The sequence below is a fragment of the Sminthopsis crassicaudata genome, chromosome 1 (assembly GCF_048593235.1).
Source record: "Sminthopsis crassicaudata isolate SCR6 chromosome 1, ASM4859323v1, whole genome shotgun sequence".
NCBI lineage: Eukaryota > Metazoa > Chordata > Mammalia > Dasyuromorphia > Dasyuridae > Sminthopsis > Sminthopsis crassicaudata.
Window position 1 is genome coordinate 110,724,897 of NC_133617.1, and position 12,147 is coordinate 110,737,043.

Here is a 12,147-nt window from a genome sequence, read left to right on the forward strand (position 1 = left end):
GAAGAATAATAGACTTTTTCTCAGGGAGGTGATGTGGATATGAAAGAGAATAAGTGTTCGAAAGTAGAATATGAACCCTGAATTTCTATTTCCAAGCCCAATATTCAATATACTAAACCACATGAAAAGATAATGCTTATTGTCGGGGAAAAGAAAAAATTCAGCTAGAATATGAGGGCTGTTTTCAAGAATTTGAAAGGTTGTCAGTGGAAGAGAGATTCAACTTGTTCTTTTTGTCCTAGAGAACACAACTAGAAGCAATGGGAGAAAATTGCAGAGATAGATTTAGATAGGATATAAAGAAATACTTCTGAACATTTATAGCTACCCCCAGTGTAATTGGTTGCCCTGGGAGACAATGATTTTGCCCTTAGTGAAGATCTTCAAGCAAAAGCTGGACATACTTCTCAAGGGTGTGTGTGTGTGTGTGTGTGTGTGTGTGTGTGTGTGTGTGACAGAGACAGAGCCGGAGACAGAGAGACAGAGACAGAGACAGAGACAGAGAGGAGATTGTTACTGGGGTTGGGCTGAATTGATTAGCCCCAAAGATTCATTCGAATTTTTCAGATTCTCTGATTCTCATTATTATATGAATTTATGTTAAGTATGTGACATAGGCAAAACTTTACAAGAGGGAAAGATAGCTTGAATCTGGGCTCCTCAAGAGAAAATAAGCATTAAGGAAGTATGGCAAGGAAATATGACTTTTAAACAGTACGATTGAACAGGGAAAGGATGTGGAAGACATTCTGTTATAAAAACATCACAAATAGAATCTTGGAAATGGATAGGAGCAAGATTTGTTTCAGGGAGAGAGACTGGACTAATTCAGCTAGAGTTGTACATGGAGAATCAAGATAATACCTCAAACAGGTCAAAGATAGGAGTAGGATCCATGTGTACAAAAATATTTATAATAGCATCACAGTTTTTGTCAAAGAACTGGAGACAAAGTAGGGGTCCCACAAATTGGGAAATGTCTGAACAAATTGTCAGATATGAATATAATGAAATATTGTATCATAAGAAATGACAAATATGATGGGCATGATGGTATATGCTACTATATAGTCTCTGCTGTTGAGGGGGCTGAGGCTGGTGGATTGAGCTTGGAAGTTCTGAACTGCTATAGGGACTAAGTATTAATAAAGTGTTGACAATCAATTCAACACTGGAAGTAGAGGGCTAGTAAGCTGCCTAACCGAGCTAGGTAGGAAAAAGAGTAGGTTAAGGCTCTATGCTAATTAGTTTTGGAATTGGTTTTATGAGTAGCCACTGTCCTTCCATCTTGATTGAGAAAAAATAACTTCCAGGAGAGGAAAAACAATATGATATATCCAGAGAAAACTGGAAAGAGCAGTATGAACTGATACAAAGTGAAGTGAGCAGAAACAGTAAATATTTGATTTGTATAACTGTTTTATATTCCTATAGACACAGGGTCACATATAATTTCTCAGGCAAAAAAAGCGATTGTGAATGGAAAAACTTTTAAAAGTCCTGTTATAGATTATTTAGATTATTAAGAGGGCAGAGGTTATAATTTGTTTTTTATTTTTTGTATCTGTTTTTTTTTTTTTTACTGGCCTCATTTCGTAACCTTCTTTGGTGCTTCTTGTTTAATAGGAACCCAATAAATATTTACTGAATTAATGAATTACAAAAAGATTGGAGGTATAAAAGATTGCCCCAAATCACCAAGATTAAGGAAACTGCATCTCAAAAAAAGATGACCAAGATGACCAAAGATGGAAATAGTCAACATTGGAGGGACTGTGAAATGATATCCACCCTAATCCTCCTGTTAATGGAGCCACACATTTGTGAAGACATTCTGGAAAGTAATTTGTAACTATGCTGTTTTTTTTAAAGAAAGTAAATGTATACTTACAATAACAAAATTTGATCCTGAATAAGAGATTAAAAAACAAACAATCCAAAGATATTGTTTTTCTTCTTTCTTTTTTTAAATGGGGCAGGAGAGAATGAAATGAAAAGAAAATGAAATGCTTATTAATTGAAAATACATCAAAGTTCAAAATAAAAAGAAAGGATGTTAAAGTTATCTCTTTTCTTTTTTTGTTTAGATGAGACTATGAATGTGAATCAATTTTTTATACTTTCAGAGTTGGTTGACAAATGAATTTGTTTGGCTAAATTGCTTCCCTCCCCAGCCCATCATTAAGATTTCTTTATTGCATGAAATAGTTCACTGAGTAGAAAAGAGGGACAGCAAAAGAGAAATAATATAAAAATAAAAAGAAATTGGAAGTATATTGTGTAAACATTTGAATGACAAAATAATGAATCATAGAATTTAAGATTTTTAAAAAAACCTCAATAACCATCTAGATCAACCCATACTGGAAGAAAACATTTCCCTTTATAACCACTCAACCTCTATTTGAAGACCATCCAACAGTAGCACATGTATACTTCCAGTGTCAGAGAACTCATTTCTTCTTAAGGCAGCTCACTAAAGAGTTTTAATTGTTAGGAAGTTCTTTATGACAAAAATGAAATCCACTTTTCTACCATTTCCACCCTCTCTTTCCAGTTTTACCCTCCGGAGACTCTCTTTAACTTGATTTCTCTTCATATATTGGAAAAGACATCCCATCTAAGTCTTCACTTCTCCAGGTCCTGAAGTGGTCTTGTCCTGAGGTCCTTCAACATCTTGTTCACTCTTCTTTCCATGGCTTCCAACTTGAGAATGCTTCTCATAAAATGTAGTCACTAGAACTGTCCCAAATGTGGCACAACCCGGACTTTAGGCTCCTCCATTTCGCACTGGAGAGTGTCTTCCACATAGTTTCATATGTATAATGCAACATAATTAACTTAATTTAAGATTATATAAGCCTTTTTAGCTAGCAACCATACTATTGACCATTCATTTGTTTTTTCACTAAAGCCATCATATCTTTTCCAGATAAATTGCTGCTTAGTCCTCACTCCTCTACCATGTAAAGTTGATTTTTAAAACCCAAATGTAGAACTTGTCATTATATTTCATCTTGTAAAAGAAATATAAAAGGATCACACAATCTTATGAGAGGAGATTTATTTGCTGAATCTCAGAATGAACTCAGGCTAGTATGGAGAACAAAGGACATGAAAAACAATTTTAAAGCTACATTGGAGGAAAGAAAGAAAAAGTCAGAAATGGGACTGGACTAGGGTGTACCAGAAGTAGGACATACCAACTGACTTTCAGAGAGATTAAGTTTTCAGTATGAGTATTTACACCTTGGAAATTGGCAAACAATACTAATCAGGGCATACTTTATTGTTTTGTCAATTGTCTAGACTTAAAAAAGCAATAGAGAAAATGGTAATAACACAAATTAAACTTAAAAGTGTGCCAAATTTACATTTTTCCAGAGAGCTGATTGTTCCATTTACAGGCAAACAATGGATAGGATGGGTCCTTTGAGTAGAAGTGGTAACTGAAGGTAGAGAGACAGTAGAATTAATTCTGGAAAGGAAAGAAGAAAAATGGCATACAAGGAATAGAAACCTAAGATGAACAGAGATAGTAATAGAGCACAGACATTGATGAACTTCATCTGAGGGTAATGGGAGAACTGGGGGATGATTTCTGAGAGGTAATCAGAAAGATGAGGGAGATCAGAAGAAAGAGAGAAAAAAAGAGCATTTATTAAGTATCTAGTCCATGCCAAGTACTGAGTTAAGGTCTTACAAATATGATCCTCACAACAATCTTGGCAAGGTAAGTGCTATTACTATTTCCATTTTACAAATGAGGTAAACCAAGACAGAGCCAAAATGATTTACCCAAGACCACACAACTAGGAAATATCTGATGGTTAATTTGAACTCATGCCTTTCTAACTTCATACCCTAAGCTCTCTATCCACTGTCCTTTCTAGCCACCTCAGAACTGGAGGTTTCATAGAATTGCAGATAGACAATTCTATATCTATAGACAACAAAGGTGTACCACTGAGGTGTCTTTTGAAGGAAGCTAAGGATTGTAAGGAGGGAGTCTATTTCAATCATATTGGTTCAATTCAGATTGTGAAAAAATACAAAGGGAGGAAGCAGTTGAAATATCACAGGTTCTTAGCACAGCAAACAGGCCCATTTGGTTGGAATGTTGTTTGTCCTTTGTTTTTGAAAAGGACAAATGACATCATAGGGTGATGTCTTGACTTGCACATAAATTGGATTTAAGTGAAGCAGAGTTTCACAAAGTCTTCTCTCTTCCAGAGCCATTAGACTCTAGTGGCAGGACAAAAATCAAGATAGTTGGTGATGGCCTGGTCTTTGATGTCTGACCAAGCAATAAATGCTCCCCAAGACCTGCTTCAACCGTTTGAGGCCCTTGGAACAGATTGTTCTCATCCACCCATCACTGGGGGAAGTCTCCACCTGCTTGGGGTAGATAGGCCCCTAATTCACTGAGGATTTCAGGCCCACTGTTTAGCATCAAGCTTGTTTAGCTCATCTGTCAAGATTTTTTTTACCAGGACATGACCACTGTGCATGCAATAGCTCTTGGAATCCCCAGGTGAGAGTCTGGATACTAGGTAGACAACAACGGTAGCTGAGCAGTCCTGAAAAGGGCTCTGTAAGCCCTCACATCAGAGGTGCTAGTCCTCCTTGAATAGCCCACATACTCCAATTTGGTTGTTATTCAGTGTTTGAAAGCAAGAAATGTGAAATACATCTAGCAAGGAAGACTTAAGTCACAATGGAAAAGGCTAATCATTGTAACAGTAACAAAAATGATACTTTTGAAATAGATATTGTCATACCTTAAACTCTTAATCTCTAGGTTAAATGGCATAAAAAGCTTTCAGAATATAGGATCCTAGCAGAGAAAGTCAAAACCATGTGAGAACAGGATAAGATACATATATATCATCTCTGTTGTCTGTTACTGGAATTGCAGCAATGATGATCCTAGAGAAGATGAACTTACATCCTAATGCTTTTATTAAATTCCAAAAGTAGCTTTTTTATCCACCCATGCAAGACTTTAACATGCATAACATTAAATATAGACGTATAATAGTCTGATAGTGACTTGTTCCAGAATTTTTTGTATCTGAATCTCAGAAAAAGATGAGAATTAAATGATAATAACAAGAATGGCAATAATTTTTAGAATGGATGTTGCCAAATACTTCTATTTGGTGTGTAAGTACCAAATACTCATGTTGTCTCAGCTATGTGTGGAACAGAAGATTTCAAAATATAGATGTCCAGCAGAGGAAATCAAAGTTTTATGGGAACAGTACAAAATACATATCACTCCCAGAATCCTATTTGCTATAGGAGTTATATATTGAAGGGGGATTATATCCCAGGACTTTTTGTTCAAATATAAAAAGCTGTTATTTTATCCATCAATGCAGTCATCAACAGACGATTAATTATAAAACAATACCATGATAGTGAGTTGTTGTAGGAATATTCTTTTTTGAACTCCCTCAAAAGAGAGAGAATGGGTTCAACAAGAGCAACAACAATAGTTAATCAATGTTTGTTAAGGACCTAGTATTATGTACCACCAGGCAGACAGCTAAGTGGTACAATAGAATGTGCCTGGTCTTGAGTCAAGAAGACTCATCTTCCCACGCTGGCCTTTGATACTTACTAGTATCTCTGGACTCTGGAAGAGTCATTTCACCCTGTTTGCCTCAGTTTCCTTACTGTAAAATAAGCTGGAGAAGAAAATAGCAAACCATTCTGGTATCTTTCCCAAGAAAATTCCAAATGGGGTTGCAAAGAGTCAGTTATTACTGAACAATGACTGAACAACAGAAAAATAGCCCCTGCCCTCAAGGAAAAACAATATGAAAAAGCTAAAAGAGGATCCTGAGAGGGATAATACTTGGAGTAGGTGGGACATCATGAAATTCAAAGGCAATATAGCTAGTTAGGAAATTAAAGCAAATAGCTAAAGTGTATACTAAATTTTAGTACATGCAAAGTATTTTACAAATATTTCTTTTGATCCTCATATCAATCCTGAAAGATTGTTGCTATTAGTATTCCCTTTTTTACTGATGACAAAACTGAGGCAGAGAACAAATAATATGTCCATGGTCATAGGATTGGTAAATGTTATAACAAGAGTCAGACCCAGATCTTTTGACTCCAACTTAAGTGTGTTTCTCATTCTGCCACCCTAATGAATCAGTTAAATGTGATAATATGTATAAAGTGCTTTGTAAATTCAAGGCACTCTATGTATATGAACTATTGTTCTTATTATTTCAGACATTAAAGCTGTGACCCCAAATATTGCATTCTCCTTAATAACTTATGATCAATCTATTCTATCTGAATTTATCCCAACCTTTTATGAAACAAGATCATTGGCTTTGCATTCTGAGGACCTTGGTTTACATCTCATCTCTGCCTGCTACCAATGCGACTTTGCACAATTCACTTGACCTTTGTAGAGCTCAATTTCTTCATTTGCAATATGAAAATGTTGAACTGGATTCTTCCAGGTATCTTTCAGCTCTAGATGATCCTGACATCTATGGTCATTTGAAATTGTCTGCCTATGTCCCAGACCATTTGAGTGTTCCATCCAGATCTTCTTCCACCAAGTAAGTCCATTGAGGGTAGGGAAAGGAATGGATTGGTGCCATGGAGAAGAGGGGCAGTAGGATAATCTTTGATCAGCAAACATAGTGTACTTTCTCCCTTCTGTCTGCTGGGGTTGATCGGTCTTATGCGACACCATGTACCGTAGGTACTGTAGGTTCTTGAATTTCAGTTAAACTCTTGAATAGATTCATTTCTGCTCTTAACATATACCATTCTTTGAAAAAGTTCAAGTATTTATTAGATGCAAACCATCAGAATGAACTGGACATACACACAACAATGACTTTTACAAAAGGGTTTGAAAATGATAAAATGATACATACTCAGATCTATGCTCCCTTTGCCAACCCATCCTAGAAACTCATGATTGAAGATAAAATGCTATAAACTCTACAACCAAATTGTGTGCCAATCTTAGGTGTATTATTCATAAGGAAGTATGTAGGTTCATATTGAAATCATTAGGATAGAGTTGCATCTAAATAATCTGGAGTTTGTGGTAAGATTAAGTTTCTCAGAAACTAATACCTATCCTGATCTCTTTTTTCTCACCAGGGCATCTAGCCCAGTTTGTGTAGATTTGGACCTTTATTCTAAAGGGGGGGAAGCATCAGTAATAGGTATGGAAAATGAGATAAGATTTGTTGGTTATAACTTCAGCTTTAAGTCATCTAGTCAGAAAACATCGAATATAGCCTAAAAATGTTAGTAGTGAGTCTTTACATGTATAAGTAATTTTACTCCCTGAACTTCAGTTTCATGGGATCAAATAGTCAATTTACTTACAGTAGATATCTGCAGTATCTAATACTTAAAGAATCTAATACCTATAATAAGCATTTAATCAAGCATTTACTAGCTGCTAGTCTCTACTCAAAGTGATGTAGATCACTAAGCAAGCCAAAACAGCTCTTGTATGCAAGGAGATGACATTCTAATAGCTTATAAGCTATAATAGTTTATAGAGATAGAAGGAATCTTACAGAAAGAATCAGCCTTCTTATTTTATGATTCTTTGTTATTATAAGAAGAGATGCTATAAATATTTTTCAATGAATTGCTTTCCTCTTTCTTTTATCTTTTTAGGAAGCAGACCCACTAATGTTGTTATTGAATCAATCAGAGCACACGAAGAACAGTTTGGGCATATCTTCCAAACTGATGTCCAGAAATGCTAGCAAATCCACAGTTCCATCAACAATGTATGTGTTTACTTTCTCATAACCCCTCCTTTTTGTTGTTTTTGTTGCCTTTATCATCAGTTTAATTTTCACTGATAGTAGTTACACAGTTACCAAAGGGTTTAGGTGCTTAGATCAAGTTAAACCTTGCTATTGTAGAAAGCTAATGTTTTCAGACTCAGAAAAGAGTTACTCAGTCAGCATATAGAAGGCCTAGAGGGATTGGGAGTAACTTTGTACTAGGAATCAGGATACCTGGGTTTTAGTCTGACTTCTGCTTTCAGCTAGCTATGTAGCTCTGAGTAACTTATTTGACCTTTTATGCCTCGGGTCCTTTATTTGCAAAAAAAGAAAAAAGTTATATTTCACTATCTTGAAAGCCAGTCTTGGTCTAAATTTTCTAATCCTTCAATCCATTCAAGTCGACCAATTCAATTTATTAAATAGCTGCTATATTCTGGGCCCTGAACACACAAGAAATAGATAAGATATAGGCCATGAACTCAAGGACCTCAAGAACATACATAATACAAGAGAAAATATGACAAGTGTAGAGAAGAGGTTATGAGAAATGTGAAGAGAGAGTGGGAAAGATGATAACAAAGAAGACTTAAAACTCTAAGGCACTAAATATATGTTAGCTGTTACTATTACTCTAATTATTTACTTTGATATTATTCCTGTGATGCTATATGCCTGCAAGTCATCTGTGCAGTGATACAGCAGCAGTGTCTATGTACTAATAAATGTTTTATAACCAGCCTTCCAGAAAAATTACCCATCAGCATACTTTTATATTTAATCTGTATTATTACCATTTTCTCCATTGTTTTTTTAAAAATCTAAATAATTAACAAAATAATAAATTAAGCCCTGATTTGCAACATTTGATTATTTCTGAGGGGTAAATGCACTGAACATTTTACAGTTGAATTTGGCTCCAGCAAACACCTGCATGTGGGTCCATCCAAAGGATAATGGAGAATGGTCAGCTTCGGGAGACTGCAATTAAGAATTATTTCCATTACAGAAGAGATAGATGTAAAGGAAGTACTAGAGTGATGTGAATAAGGAACTCTGCAAATGGCAACTCCCTTTACCCATGCAGTTTTCCGAATTTGTATTGCCTCAAGGATATAATGGGATACTCACTAGAATTTCCTATAAGCCATATTAAGAAATAAAGTCTAAGACCATTAAGGGAATTTTGCCTGAGACACAAAGATTGTACTCTCTCAAGATCACAAAGTTGGTAAATGTTGAGATTTGAGCTCCAAACCTAGCCCTCCACACTGCATCATTGTACCTTTCAGATTGATATATTCTTGTGGGAGTGGTGGGAGCCTTAAGGGAGATGGGAAAAGAGCCCGGCCCTGTTGTGAGAGAGGGGATACCAGTGAACCACCTGGATGTCCTGTTGGTATCCACATCGCATTAGGAAGTCCAGAGGATGGCCCTCAGATTGCTGGGTAGATGCTCTGTGAAGGATTTATGGAAAGACAAGAGCTTCACTGGATTCGTAGGCGTGAATGGACTGTGATGTAGAAAGCATATCCACATAGTGGGGAGATCATAGATCCCTTGAAGTATCAACATACTTTTATTTGGGGGGTGTATAATCTGTGTCAGATGGAGAGAAACTCACGGGCATCTACAAGGTTTTAGCTGTGGCCTTTGAAACCTGACCAAAGCGGGGAAAAATCGAGTTTCAAATGTTTGCTCTTTCAGGCTTTAAGAAAAGCCTTTGATTAGCTCTCAGAACTCATGATGATAGTGATGGTATTATTACTGCTGAGGAGCACCCCCTTCTCCCAGTGAGCAAACAGAAGGAGGGCTAGAAATGCAAGGGGTGTGACTGGCCCTGTGGGAGAAGAGTCACAGGTACTTAGCATGGCAGGGCTGCTTTTGACAGGTTTGTAATTCATTGCCCTTTAGAGAAATAAATAAATCTTTCTCAGGGGACAGCCAGCTTTCTTGCTAGCGTCACACTGATCTCTGAGCTTAAATCATGCTTCTTTCATGCCAGTTTGAGACTTGAGTAGTATGGATGTGTGTGAGTGTATGTGTGTCTAGGGAGGAGGAGGAGCATATGTGTGTCCATTACGCATCCTCTCAAATATGTGCCCAAAACAAGGAATGTAGGTCAAATAGAGTCTCCACACTCCATCCTGCCTCATCCTGTCATCTTCCCTGAGCTGTTATTCCTACTGAGATCACTTAGGGCCTGGAGACTGAAGCTGAGAAATGAGTTTAAATCCCCAGGAGGACAGATCCTTCTCTCCTGATGTCACCACCATCCTGCTTCCCTGCAGGCTTGGCTGAGAGAGGAGGATGGTTAATGCTTGGCCCACAGACAGATGAGAAACAAAAGGCAGGAGGACTGGGCTTGGTGCCTGCCCTGAAAAGGTCCCCTGGAATTCGGTCAGCAGAGTCTGCACAGGTTCCTGTGGCTAGAGGGGAACTAACTGCATAGCTATCACTTCTCCTTAATAAGTGAAGTGGATAAAATTATCCTTAAATTTAAAGAAACCCGTAGTTGGGCACATCTTACTTTCTTCCTGTTTAAAATAGGGATTGTCATGTTGATGTGTGGAGATTAGTAACAATTAATAAACAATAAATAAATAAATAATCAACAATTAATATATTAGTAATAATTAATAAAGGTTTGGAAGGACTTGGTGTCCCTGGCATATGAAAATGAAAGGCATTTAGCCTGGTGAAAAAAGGGCTCACAGCCCCTAAATATTTGAAAGGATTAAACTTATTCTGTTTGGTCTTAGTATGTGAAATTTAGGAGTAGTTCAAGGGGGGAACTTCAAAGAGGAGATTGAGGTTTGAAAGAAGGAAAAACATTCTAAAGCCATCCCATCTTGGTTTTACCTGAATAGGAGGCTGGATGACTAGGGAAGCATGGGAGAGAGAATTCTTTTTTGGGTACAGGTTGGACTCGAAAACTGCTTAACTCCCTTGATAATTCTGAAATTTTATGATTATGACCTTAAGAGTCTACCTGGCCCATCCTTTCGCTTCTGTAGTTTGCTAAAGAGGTCAGGGGGATTAAAGGGTGGGGGAAGGGGAAAATGCTTGTTTAGAAGAAGAATTATCTTTACCTTCTTACAAGTCCCCTAAAGCCAGTTAACAATTTATAAACTGGTTTATTTATTGACATTTTAATGCTCATTGGAAAATTTAGTAAGAACTCAGTGTTGGCTAACTGAGGGATAATATCCCTATCCTAATAGATAAGGATACTAAGAAGGTGGGTGGACTCTAAAAAACATGCGCTCTAAGTGAGGGAAATATAAAGATATTGATTCAACATTAAAAAAAAAGTTGCAAAGCTACAGGATAAAGGAAATATGGCTAAGATGACACATTGCTCAAAAAATATCTGGGGGTTCATAATGGATTGCAAGATTGGTACAAGCTAGCAGTTTGATTTGGCAGCAAAAGCAATGAATTCAAGCTTCAATTTTATTTGTAGAGGAATCCAATCTGGAAGATGGGGCGCAATCCTCCCTTTTTACTCTTCCCCAGCATCTCGCATTTGGAATATTTAGTCTAATTCTGGATGCCGCCTTTTTGGAAGACCTTTGACAAATTAGAGTAGGTTCAGAGGATGGAAATATGGATGCTGAGAGACAGTCCCGGAGCCCATGACATAAAAGAGTTGAAGGAATTGGGGCTATTTACCTTGGAAAGGAGAAGACAGAATAGGAATTATCTGCAGAGTTGTAGAGAGTCCCACCCAGAGAAACAAACTAGGAGAATTAGTTGCAAGTGTAGCTCCCTAACAAGGAAAAACATTTTATAATTATACTTACCAAGAATGGGAATGGGCTTCCTTGTGAGGTAATAAGTTTCTCATCACTGGAAGTCTTCAAATAAAAGTCGGATATTTTACTTGTCAGAAATCATTGAACCAGAGATGTAGTGGTCTCTAGAAGCCAATGAGTATAGTCTCTCAATTCTGTAGATGTAAAGAATGAGGCACAGAAAAATTAAGTATCTTGCCCAGGTCCCAAAATAGAATTTGAACTCAGATCTTATTTACCCCTGCACTATCCAAGATGTTAGATGTTGTAGTGAATCCTTGTATATAGTGTCTGAAGTCTGTGAAGTTTTGTGATTCTGTAAAAAAGGAGTAAGAATGTAGCTAGAGAGATAGTCAATAAACATTTATTATGCTCCCACTACTTGCTAAGCACTTAGATAAACATTTGAGATACAAAGAAAGGTAAAACACAGTTCCTGCCCTCAGGGAGCCCACGATTTAATGGGAGAGACAAGTAAATCACTAAGCGCAAATCTGAAGTGGACCATTAGGCGGAGGCTCTGCTAGGAAGCCTGTAAGGAAGGGGGGAGGGGAAAG